At 45.2% G+C, this 11553-nt stretch overlaps 1 long non-coding RNA gene across 1 annotated transcript in view; it reads right to left on the reverse strand.

The window, feature by feature from the left end:
- The window catches only part of LOC122435036, a 30481-nt gene extending 20088 nt beyond the window's left edge, over nt 1-10393 (reverse strand). The window contains exon 1 of the long non-coding RNA XR_006267563.1: nt 10322-10393. This is a non-coding gene — a long non-coding RNA (uncharacterized LOC122435036). The remainder of the gene's footprint in view (nt 1-10321) is intronic.
- Between the last annotated feature and the right edge of the window lie 1160 nt (nt 10394-11553).

The following is an 11553-nucleotide window of genomic DNA, read 5'->3' on the forward strand; positions in this document are numbered from 1 at the left end:
GATGGAGATGATAACCCTATATGTGAGACAGCAAAAGAGAAACAGATTTACAGAACAGTCTTTTGGACTCTGTGGGAGACGGCGAGGGTGGGATGATCTGAGAGAAGAGCATTGAAACAAGTATTTTATCATATGTGAAAGGGATAGCCAGTTCATGTTCGATGCATAAGACAGGGTGCCCAGGACTAGTTCAATGGGCTAACCCAGAGGGTTTGGATTGGGAGGAAGATATGAGGGCGAATCAGGATGGGGAATACATGTACTCCCATGGCTGATTCATGTCAATGTATGGCAAACACCACCACAATATTGTAAATTAAATACCCACCAATTGAAATAAATAAAATAAAATAAATAGAATCCTTTGATAAAAAGGGCCTAAGCAGTATTGACTTTATGACCTCCAAAACGCCCTTCTTTTCCTTCCTTTCTTCCCTCCTTCCTACCCCGTCTTTCTTTCCTTTTCTTTCTGATTATAAAAATGATAAAACTTTCTTTCCATTTATAGTTATGACAAAGTTCTGGCTCTATTCCCCGTGTTGTACAAGACATTCCTGAGCTCATCTTCCACCTAAATGTCACTGCATGCCTCTCATTCCCCATGTCTGTATTGCCCCACTCTCTTCCCCTCCCAGCTGGTAACCAGTAGATGCTTCTCTATATTTGTGCACCTCCTTTATTATCATATTCTCTACTTCACGGTTTGTTTACATTCTATAAGTGATATCATACAGTATTTGTCAATCTCTGTCCGAGGTATTTTACTCAATATTCTCCCTTCCATGTTGCTGCAAATGTCAATATTCCATTCTTTTGATGGGGCAGCTCCTTTGTATGCCTTTTGAAGAAATGGCACTGCCCCCTCACACACAACACAGCTCCCCAGCTAAGTGTTCATCTCTGCAGTCACACAGAGAACTCCAAGTCCTCTTCCTCTTCTCCCATGGGAAGTGTGTCTTTGAAGGTCCGTCTGGAACCAGTTCTTCCCCTTACTTTCTGGCAAGCTGAACCTTCTGGTCCCATCTCCAACTCCACAGAAGCCATCTCCCTCCCTTCTGACACATGTATCCCTTCCCTGCCATCTTAGCCGCCCAATATCAGAGAACTCAGAGACAAACGTAACTTCACATCAACTTGATTTTATTTTATTTTCGTTATTAGTGTATGCAGTTGCTATAATATTCAGCATCTTTAATTTTGGCCAGTACTCAGCGGCCAGACCCCCAAGCATTTCTGAGGTTTCTAGCCATGCCCGGAACTCACTGGTTGTCCACTGGTCCAGCTGGAATGGCAGGGGTCTCCATTGTCTCTGGACGTCTTCTAGTTCGTTCTGATTAGCTGGAATGGCAGAGGTCTCCATCGTCTCTGGGACCTCCTCTGGTTCATTCTGATTAGCTGGAAATTCAAATGTCTAAATGGTCTCTGGGACCTCCTCTAATTCATTCTGATTAGCTGGAATGGCAGGGGGATCCATGGTCTCTGGGTCCTCCTCTGGTTCCTTCTGAACCAGCTGCTCATTCACCTGGGAACTCTGGCTACAAACCTTTTAGCATCTGATTTTCTTAATTGTTTTGTGGTGGGAGTTTTCAGAGAAGTTTTCTTGGGCAGCTTGGCCAGAATGGGATAATTCACCATCACAGTTACCCCAGGAACCTGGAGAATAAAAGACAGGAAGCAAGAAAGGCACTGGTTTAAGGAAGAATGTGAAGACAGGTGGTAATGCTGGCTTCAGGAGAAGAGGTGTGGGCAGAAAAGGGTTATGTGCAAGGCAAGGACAAGGGAGTGTGGCTTCTAGGGTAGGGTTGATGGGCAAGAGGAGTTTGGCTGGGTTCAGTTCACCTTGATATTTTTTTCTTGACCTCAATTGATAGGAGGTCTTCATCTTCTACTGGGTAACAGGAGGTGGGTGTGTCATAACTACTCTGGAGCCTTGTGGCTTCCCAGTCACCTCAGTCAATTGGAGGACTCACAGTTGTCTGCTCAGAGCCCCTGAGCACCCCTATATATACCCGTCCTCATGGAGCCTCACCCTCATGCTTTATGAGGTCATCAATCTCTTCCCCAGCGAAAGGTGGCCCTGGGTGAGCTTTGACATCACAAAGCACCATCCTGACATGTCTAGCGGAGGATGGGGAGCAGTTCAGATGATTTGCTGGGAAAAATGAGGCATTAGTAATGTCCTAAAGAGGCCTCCAAACTCACCTGCCACCCTCACCTCTATGTCAACTCTCATGGGTAACACAGCAGGCAGAGTACATCTCCTCCCAACCTTGCCCCACAGCCACACTCCTCGGGCATTCATTCCTTTCTCTCTCAGCTTTCACCATTATCTAGCTTTTCATATCTTGCTTAAACTCCCTCCAAGACAAATAGGTTGTTCTTAAGTGTCTGTGGAAGAGGGAATCATTTCTCATTCGTCCTGCAATGTGGTCTTAATGCACCTTGAAGCCCATTGAATTCTGGGCCAGCATACAGTAACCTTTCCATCCCGCCTCCTTGTCTCAGTGTTCCCAGAGCTCGCCTCCATTTTCTGGTCTCCAATCAGAAACACTTTTCTTTATTCTGTGAGAATGCAGTGAATACACTTGCCTTTGCTCCACATGGAGCTGTCTCGTTTCAAGTCTGGGAATCAGGGTCACCCAACTGGGAGTACTTTCCAGCCATGTGATTGAACAGGGTGATGCGGATGGGGCAGAGAAATGCATGTTTCAGGTTGCGCTGGGGGATCCCATGTAGGAAATGCCCACCTGTGGCTGATTAGTATTCCTAGCAAGGGGTGGAGCTTGCTGAATCTGTGTGAGCCTTGTGAGCAAATGTCTTCTCAACACGTGCCCTCACAAATCTCTTTTCTCATCTTGTTTTCTTGCTGGAAGCTCCCTTGGAGCTTAGCTCACAGCCAAAACCAAGCTGGAATTCATTTCCATGAGCAGCTGCCACAAGCTTCCAGCGTCTTGGACGAAACACTGAGACATCCGGTCCTGTGCATCTAGTTCCCATGGTCTCTCAATGAGCTGGTTAGGTCTGGAGGAAAGGGGAATGGATTGTGTGCTCCACCTCAGTCCTCATTTGTTCAATTGGCTCGTAGTGTCAACCAGCCTGAGGCGGACCCCTGGGGCAGTTTGTTGGCTTAGTGGTTCTTCTTGTGTTTCCTGTGAAGTGTTCACATCCTGTTGTCCATTTGTTGCTTACTCACCCAGGGTCCATCACACTGCTGAACATTTTAAGAGGTAGAAAAAGCATGCCATAAACAAACCCAAAATATTACTCTTAGAATTTTTAGAAGATATTAAAATCTGATAGGAAAATGGGGAAGAGGCATGAGCCAACATTTTATAAGAAAGATGTATTACTGGCATTTAAATTTATGAAGACAGTTTAAAGACATGAGCAGCCATTCACAGGAAGAGTATGGAACTAGCCCCGATTCACGTTAAGAACATATTAAATCCAACGAAGGTAAGAAAAATCATACTAAAATTACCTTGAGAACTGAAACTCAGGCAGAAGTGGCATAGATTTTAGTGATTGCAGAAAGAGACATTAGGATACTTGGAATAAATGTGTTTTGTGTGTTCTCAAAATAAGGAGAGTCATGGAAATCATAAAACAGCCCCATTTTATCTAACAGATATGAAAAACATAATGTCAGATGAAGCCCATTTTAAGGGTTTCCTGATAACTCAGTTAGGTAAAACAAACAAACAAACAAACAAACAAACAAAAAAACACAACAACCTGCAACATAGCAGACCAGGATTCAATCCCTGGGTTGGGAACATCCTCTGGAGGGGGGAATGGCAGCCTGCTCCAGTGTGCTTGCCTGGAGAATCCCCAGGGACAGAGGAGCCTGGTGGCCTATAGTCCATGGGGTCACAAGGAGTTGACATGGCTGAACAATGAAGCACAGCACATTGCAGCACATTGAATGTTTGTGAAGGAATTTCAGATAGGGAGGAAAAAGGGAGAAAGGGAAACAAGGGAAATGAAAGGAAGGAAAGAAAATCCTCCGTTCCTGGTGAGAACAGAGCAACCTGAGATGTGCCCCAGCAGGACAGCACCACACATGTCCATCTGAGCACTCTCAGCCGGTTTGAAACAACCATCTCCAACTTTGGTCCGACTCCTTCCACCAAACTCATGTGCAGGGTTTACCACTAACAGGCTAATAGTCATCATGGTTTCTCCTCATTCAAATCATGATTCACCCAGAAGTGAAAAAGACACGTGTGCCCCAAAGTTCATCACAACACTGTTTACAATAATCAGGGCACGGAAGCAACCTAGATGTCCATCAGCAGACAAATGTGTAAGAAACCTGTGTACATAGACACAATCAAATATTGCTCGGTCATTAATAAGAACACACGTGAATCCATTCTAATGAGGTGGATGAAACTGGAGCCTATTATACAGAGCGAAGTAAGTCAGAAAGAAAAACACCAATACACTGTACTAAGGCATATATATTGAATTTAGGAATTTGGTGATGAGAACCCTATATAGGAGACAGCAAAAGAGACAGGCATTTACAGAACAGTCTTTTGGAATATGTGCGAGACAGCGACGGTGGGATGATCTGAGAGAAGAGCTGTGAAACATGTATATTATCATATGTGAAAGGGATAGCCAGTCCATGTTCGATGCATAAGACAGGGTGCCCAGGACTGGTTCACAGGGCTGACGCAGAGGGATGGGATTGGGAGGAAGATGTGAGGGGGTATCAGGATGGGGAATACATGTACTCCCATGGCTGATTCATGTCAATGTACGGCAAAACATACCACAATATTGCAAAGTAAATACCCACCAATAAAAATACATAAAATAAAATAAAATATAATCCTTTGATAAAAAGGGCCTAATCAGTATTGACATTTTGACCTCCAAATGCGCCATTCTTTTCCTTCCTTTCATCCCTCCTTCCTCCACCCTCTTTCTGTCCTTTTCTTTCTGATTATACAACTGTTAAAGCTTTCTTTCCATTTATAGTTATGACGAAGCCCTGGCTTATTCCCCATGTTGGAAAAAACATCCCTGAGCTCACCTTCCACCTAACTATCACTGCGTGCTTCCCACTCCTCCACCTCTGTATTGCCCCGCCCTCTTCCCCTCCTCGCTGGTAACCAGTAGATGCTTCTCTATATTTGAGCACCTCCATTATTATCATGTTCTCTACTTTGCGGTATGTTTACATTCTTTAAGTGATATCATACAGTATTTGTCAATCTCTGTCTGAGTAATTTTACTCAATATTCTACCTTTCATGTTGCTGCAAATGTCAATATCCCATTCTTTTAATAGGGCAGCTCCTTTGTATGCCTTTTGAACAAATATCACTGCCCCCCCCCCCCACAGGACACAGCTCTCCAGCTAAGTGTCCATCTCTGCACTCACACAGAGAGACTCCAAGTCCTCTTCCTCTTCTCCCATGGGAAGTGTGTCTTTGAAGCTCAGTCTGGAACCAGTTCTTCCCCCTACTTTCTGGCAACCTGGACATTCTGGTCCCATCTCCAAGTCCACAGAAGCCATCTCCCTCCCTCCTCACACACTTATCCCTTCCCTGCCCTCTCTGCCTCCCACTGTCAGAGAACTCAGAAGGAAACATAATTTCACATCAGCTTGTTTTAATTTTATTTTTGTTATTGTATGCAGTTGCTATAGTATTCAGCATCTGTACTTTTGGTCAGTTCTGAGCGGCCAGACCCCCAAGCATTTCTGAGGTGTCTAGCCATACCCTGAAGTCACTGGCTATCCACTGCTCCAGCTGGAATGGCAGGGGACTCCACGGTCTCTGGGACCTCCTCTTGTTCATTCTGATTAGTGGGAAATGCAGGGGTCTCCATGGTCTTTGGGCCCTCCTCTGGTTCATTATGATTAGCTGGAATGGCATAGTTCTCCATGGCCTCTGGGCCGTCCTCTGGTTCCTTCTGATTATCTGGAATGGCTGTCGTCTCCATGGTCTCTGGGACCTCCTCTGGTTCCTTCTGTTTCAGCTGTTCATTCACCTTGGAACTCTGGCTACAGAGCTTTGAGCATCTGATTTTCTTAAGCTTTCTTTTGTGGGAGTTTTCAGAGAACTTTTCTTGGGCAGCTTTGCCGGAATGGGATTATTAACCCTCACGGTTACCCTGGCCACCTGGAGGAAACAAGACAGGGAGCAAGAATGGCACTGGATAAGGGAAGAGTGTGAAGATATGTAGGAACAATGGCTTCATACAAGGGGTGTGCACAGTGAAGGGTTATGTGCAAGGCAAGGACAGGGGAGGCTGTCTTCTCGGGTGGGGTCGATGGGCAAGAGTAGTTTGGCTGAGTTCAGTTGACCCTGACATATTTCTGGACGTCAATTGATAGGAGATCTTCATCTTCTGGGTAACAGCAGGTGGGTGTTCCATAACTACTCTGGAGCCTTGTGGCTTCCCAGTCACCTCAGTCATTTGGAGGACTCACAGTGGTCTGCTCAGAACCCCTGAGCACCCTGGTATATACCCGTCCCCAAGGAGCCTCACCTTATGTTTATGAGGTCAGCAAGTCTCTTCGCCAGCCAATAGTGGCCCTGGGTGAGCTTTCACATCACAAAGCCCCATCTTGACATGTCTAGCGGAAGATGGGAAACAATTCAGATGATTTGCTGGGCGAAATGAGGCATTAGTAATGCCCTCAAGTGGCCTCCAAACTCACTTGCCACCGTCACCTCTATGTTAACTCTGATGCGTCACACAGCAGGCAGAGTGCATCTCCTCCAAACCTTGCCCCACAGCCACAATGCTCAGGCATTCATTCTGGTCTCTGTCAGCTTTCACCATTATCTAGCTTTTCATATCTTGCCTAAAATCCCTGCATGACAACTAGGTTGTGTTTGAGTGTCTGTGGAAGCGAGAATCATTGCTCGTTCGGCCTGCAATGTGGTCTTAATGATGCTTGAAACCCATTGAATTCTGGGCCAGCCGACAGAAACCTTTCCATCCCACCACCTTGTCTCAGTGTTAATGTAGCTCCCCTCCGTTTTCTGGTCTCCAGTCAGAAAACCTTGTTTCAAGCTGTGAGAATGCAGTGAATATACTTGCTCTTTCTCCACATGGAGCTGTCTCGTTTGAAGTCTAGGACTCAGGGTCACCTGACTAGGAGTACTACCCAGGCTTGTGTTTGAACAGGTTGATGGGGATGGGACAGAAAAATGCATGTTTCAATTGGTGCTGAGGGATCCCCTGCAGGAAATGCCCACTGCGCCTGATTAGTATGGCCAGCAAGGGGTGGAACTTGCCCAGAGCTGTGTGAGCCTTGTGTGCAAAGGTCTTCTCAACACGTGCCCTCAGAGACCTCTTTTCTCATCTTGTTTTCTTGCTGGAAGCTTCCTTGGAGCTTCCCTCACAGTCAAAACAAAGGTGGAATTCATTACCTTGAGCAGCTGCCACAAGCTTCCAGCTTCTTGGATGAAACACTGAGTCATCCTGTCCTGTGCATCTAGTTCCCATTGTCTCTCATTGAGCTGGTTGGCTGTGGAGGAAAGGGGAATGGATTGTGTGCTCCACCACAGTCCTCCTATATCCAATTGAGTGGTAGGGTGAACCAGCCTAGGGTGCACCCCTGGGGACAGTTTGTTGGCTTAGTGGGTCTTCCTTGGTTTCTGTGAAGTGTTCACATCCTGTTGTCCATTTGTTGTTTACTCACCTAGGGTCCGTCACACTGGTGAATATTTTAAGAGGTAGAAAAAGCACGCAGAAAACAAACCCAAAAGATGACTCTAAGAATTTTCGAATATCTTAAAACCTGATAGAAAAATGGCAAAAGGCATGAGCCAACACTTTATAAGAAAGATGTATCACTGGCCTTTAAATTTATGAAGACATGTTTAAAGACATGAGCAGGCAATTCACTAGAAGGATATGGAACTAGCCCAGAACCACGTTAAGAATATAGTAAATCTAACGAAGCTAAGAAAAATAATACTAAAATGCCCTTGAGAACTGAAACTCAGGCGGAAGTAGCATAGATTTTAATAACTGCAGACAGAGACATTAGGAAACTTGGAATAAATGTTTATTGTGTGTTTTAAAAATAAGGAGAGTCATGGAAATCCTAAAATATACCCCATTTGATCTTACAGATATGAAAACCACAGTGCCAGATTAAGCTGATTTTAAGGGTTTCCTGATGGCACAGATAGTAAAAAAAAAAAAAAAAAAAAAAAAAAAAAAAAAAAAAAAAAAAAAAAAAAAAAAAAAAAAAAAAAAAACCACTTGCAGCATGGCAGACCAGGATGCAATCCCTGGGTTGGGAAGATCCCCTGGAGGGGGAAATGGCAGCCTGCTCCAGAGAGCTTGCCTGGAGAATCCCCAGGGAAAGAGGACCCTGGTGGGCTACAGTCTATGGGTTCAAAAAGTGTTAGACATGGCTGAACAAAGAGGCTCAGGACATTGCAGCACATTGAATATTTGTGAAAGAAATTCAGGTAGGGAGGAAAGAGGCAGAAAGGGAAACAAGGGAAATGAAAAGAAGGAAAGAAAATCCTCCGTTGCTCGTGAGAACAGAGCAACCAGAGACGTCCCCCAGCAGGACAGCACCACACATGTCCATCTGAGCACTCTCAGCCGGTTTGAAACAACCATCTCCAACTTTGGTCCCACTCCTTCAACCAAACTTATGTGCAGGGTTTACCACTAACAGGCTAATAGTCATCGTGGTTTCTCCTCATTCAAATGCTAATTCACCCAGAAGTGAAAAAGACACATGTGCCCCAGTGTTCATCACAGCACTGTTTACAATAGCCAGGGCATGGAAGCAACCTAGATGTCCATCAGCAGAGAAATGTGTAAGAAAGCTGTGGTACATAGACACAATGGAATATTGCTCAGCCCTTAAAAAGAACATATGTGAATCCATTCTAATGAGGTGGATGAAACTGGAGCCTATTATACCAAGCAAAGTAAGTCAGAAAGAAAAACACCAATACACTATACTAGGGAATATATATTGAATTTAAGAAGATGGAGATGATAACTCTATATGGGAGACAGAAAAAGAGACACAGATTTACAGAACAGTCTTTTGGACTGTGGGAGATGGCGAGGGTGGCATGATCTGAGAGAAGAGCTTTGAAACATGTATATTACCATATGTGAAAGGGATAGCCAGTCCATGTTCTATGCATAAGACAGCGTGCCCAGGAATGGTTACCTAGGCTGACCCAGAGGGATTGGATTGAGACGAAGATGTGAGGGGGAATCAGGATGGGGAATACATGTACTCCCATGGCTGATTCATGTCAATGTATCGCAAAAACCACCAGAGTATGAAAAAGTAAATACCCACCAATTAAAATAAATAAAATAACATAAAATAGAATCCTTGGATAAAAAGGGCCTATTCAGAATTGAATTTTTGACCAACAAAACGCCATTCTTTTCATTCCTTTCTTCCCTCCTTCCTACACTTTTTTTCTTTCCTTTTCTTTCTTATTATAGAACTGTTAAAGCTTGCTTTCGATTTATAGTTATGACAAGTCCTGGCTCTATTTCTAATGTTGTACAAGGCATTCCTGAGCTCATTTTCCACCTAACTATCACTGCGTGCCTCCCACTCTCCCACCTATGTATTGCCCCACTCTCTTCCCCTCCCCGCTGGTAACCAGTAGATGCTTCTCTATATTTGTGCACCTGCATTATTATCATATGCTCTACTTTGTGGTATTTTTACATTCTATAAGTGATATCATACAGTATTTGTCAATCTCTGTCTGAGGTATTTTACTCAATATTCTCCCTTCCATGTTGCTGCAAATGTCAATATTCCATTCTTTTGATGGGGCAGCTCCTTTGTATGCCTTTTGAAGAAATGGCACTGCCCCCCCAACACGACACAGCTACCAAGCTAGGTGTCCATCTCTGCACTCACACAGAGAAACTCCAAGTCCTCTTCCTCTTCTCCCATGGGAGGTGTGTCTTTGAAGCTCAGTCTGGAACCAGTTCTTCCCCATACTTTCTGGCAACCTGGACCTTCTGGTCCCATCTCTAACTCCACAGAAGCCATCTCCCTCACTTCTCACACACTTATCCCTTCCCTGTCCTCTCTGCCACCCACTATCAGAGAACGGAGAGACAAATAAAATTTCACATAAGCTTGATTTTATTTTATTTTCGTTATTAGTGTATGAAGTTGCTATAATATTCAGCATCTGTACTTTTGTCCAGTACTCAGATGCCAGACCCCAAAGCATTTCTGAGGTGTCTAGCCATGACCTGTAGTCACTGGCTATCCACTGGTCCAGATGGTATGGCAGGGGTCTCCACGGTCTCTGGGACATTCTCTGGTTCGTTCTGATTACCTGGAATGGCAGGGGTCTCCATGTTCTCTGGGACCTTCTCTGGTTCATTCTGATTAGCTGGAAATGCAGGGGTCTCCATGGTCTCCGCACCTGTCTGGTTCCTTCTGATTACCTGGAATGGCAGGGGTCTCCATGGTCTCTGGATCTCCTCTGGTTCCTTCTGATTCAGCAGTTCATTCGCCTTGGAACACTGGCTACAGAGCTTTGAGCATCTGAATTTCGTAAGCTTTTTTTCTGGTGGGAGATTTCAGAGAAGTGTCCTTGGGCAGCTTTGCTGGAATGGGATTATTCACCCTCACTGTTACCCTAGCCAGCTGGAGAAAACAAGACAGGGAGCAAAGAATGGCACTGGTTTAGGGGAGAGTGTGAAGACAGGTGGGAACAATGGCTACAGGAGAAGGGGTGTGGGCAGAGAAGGGTTATGTGCCAGGCAAGGACAGGGGAGGGTGTCTTCTGGGGTGGGGTCAATGTTCAAGAGTAGTTTGGCTGGGTTCAGTTCACCTTGACATTTTTTTCTGGACCTCAATTGATAGGAGGTCTTCATCTTCTCCTGGGTAACAGGAGGTGGGTGTTCCATAACTACTCTGGAGCCTTGTGGCTTCCCAGTCACCTCAGTCATTTGGAGGACTCACAGTGTTCTGCTCAGAGCCCATGAGCACCCCTCTATATATCCGTCTCCATGGAGCCTCACCCTCATGCTTTATGAGGTCATCAAGTCTCTTCCCCAGCCAATGGTGGTCCTGGATGAGGTTTGAAATCCAAAAGCCCCATCCAGACATGTCTAGCGGAGGATGGGGAGCAGTTCAGATGATTTGCTGGGAGAAATGAGGTATGAGTAATGCCCTCAAGAGCCCTCAAACTCACCTGCCACCCTCACCTCTATGTCAACTCTGATGGGTCACACAGCAGGCAGAGTGCATCTCCTCCCAACCTTGCCCCACAGCCACACTCCTCAGGCATTCATTCTGTTCTCTCTCAGCTTTCATCATTATCTAGCTTTTCATATCTTCCCTAAACTCACTCCATGACAAGTAGGTTGTATTTAAGTGTTTGTGGAAGCGAGAATCAATGCTCGTTCGTCCTGAGATGTGGTCTTAATGCACCTTGAAGCCGATTGAATTCTCGTCCAGCCGACAGAAACCTTTCCATTCCGCCTCCTTGTCTCAGTGTTCCTGGAGCTCACCTCCATTTTCTGGTCTCCTGTCTGAAACCCTTGTCTTCAACCTGTGAGA

Source organism: Cervus canadensis, chromosome X (assembly GCF_019320065.1).
Source record: "Cervus canadensis isolate Bull #8, Minnesota chromosome X, ASM1932006v1, whole genome shotgun sequence".
NCBI lineage: Eukaryota > Metazoa > Chordata > Mammalia > Artiodactyla > Cervidae > Cervus > Cervus canadensis.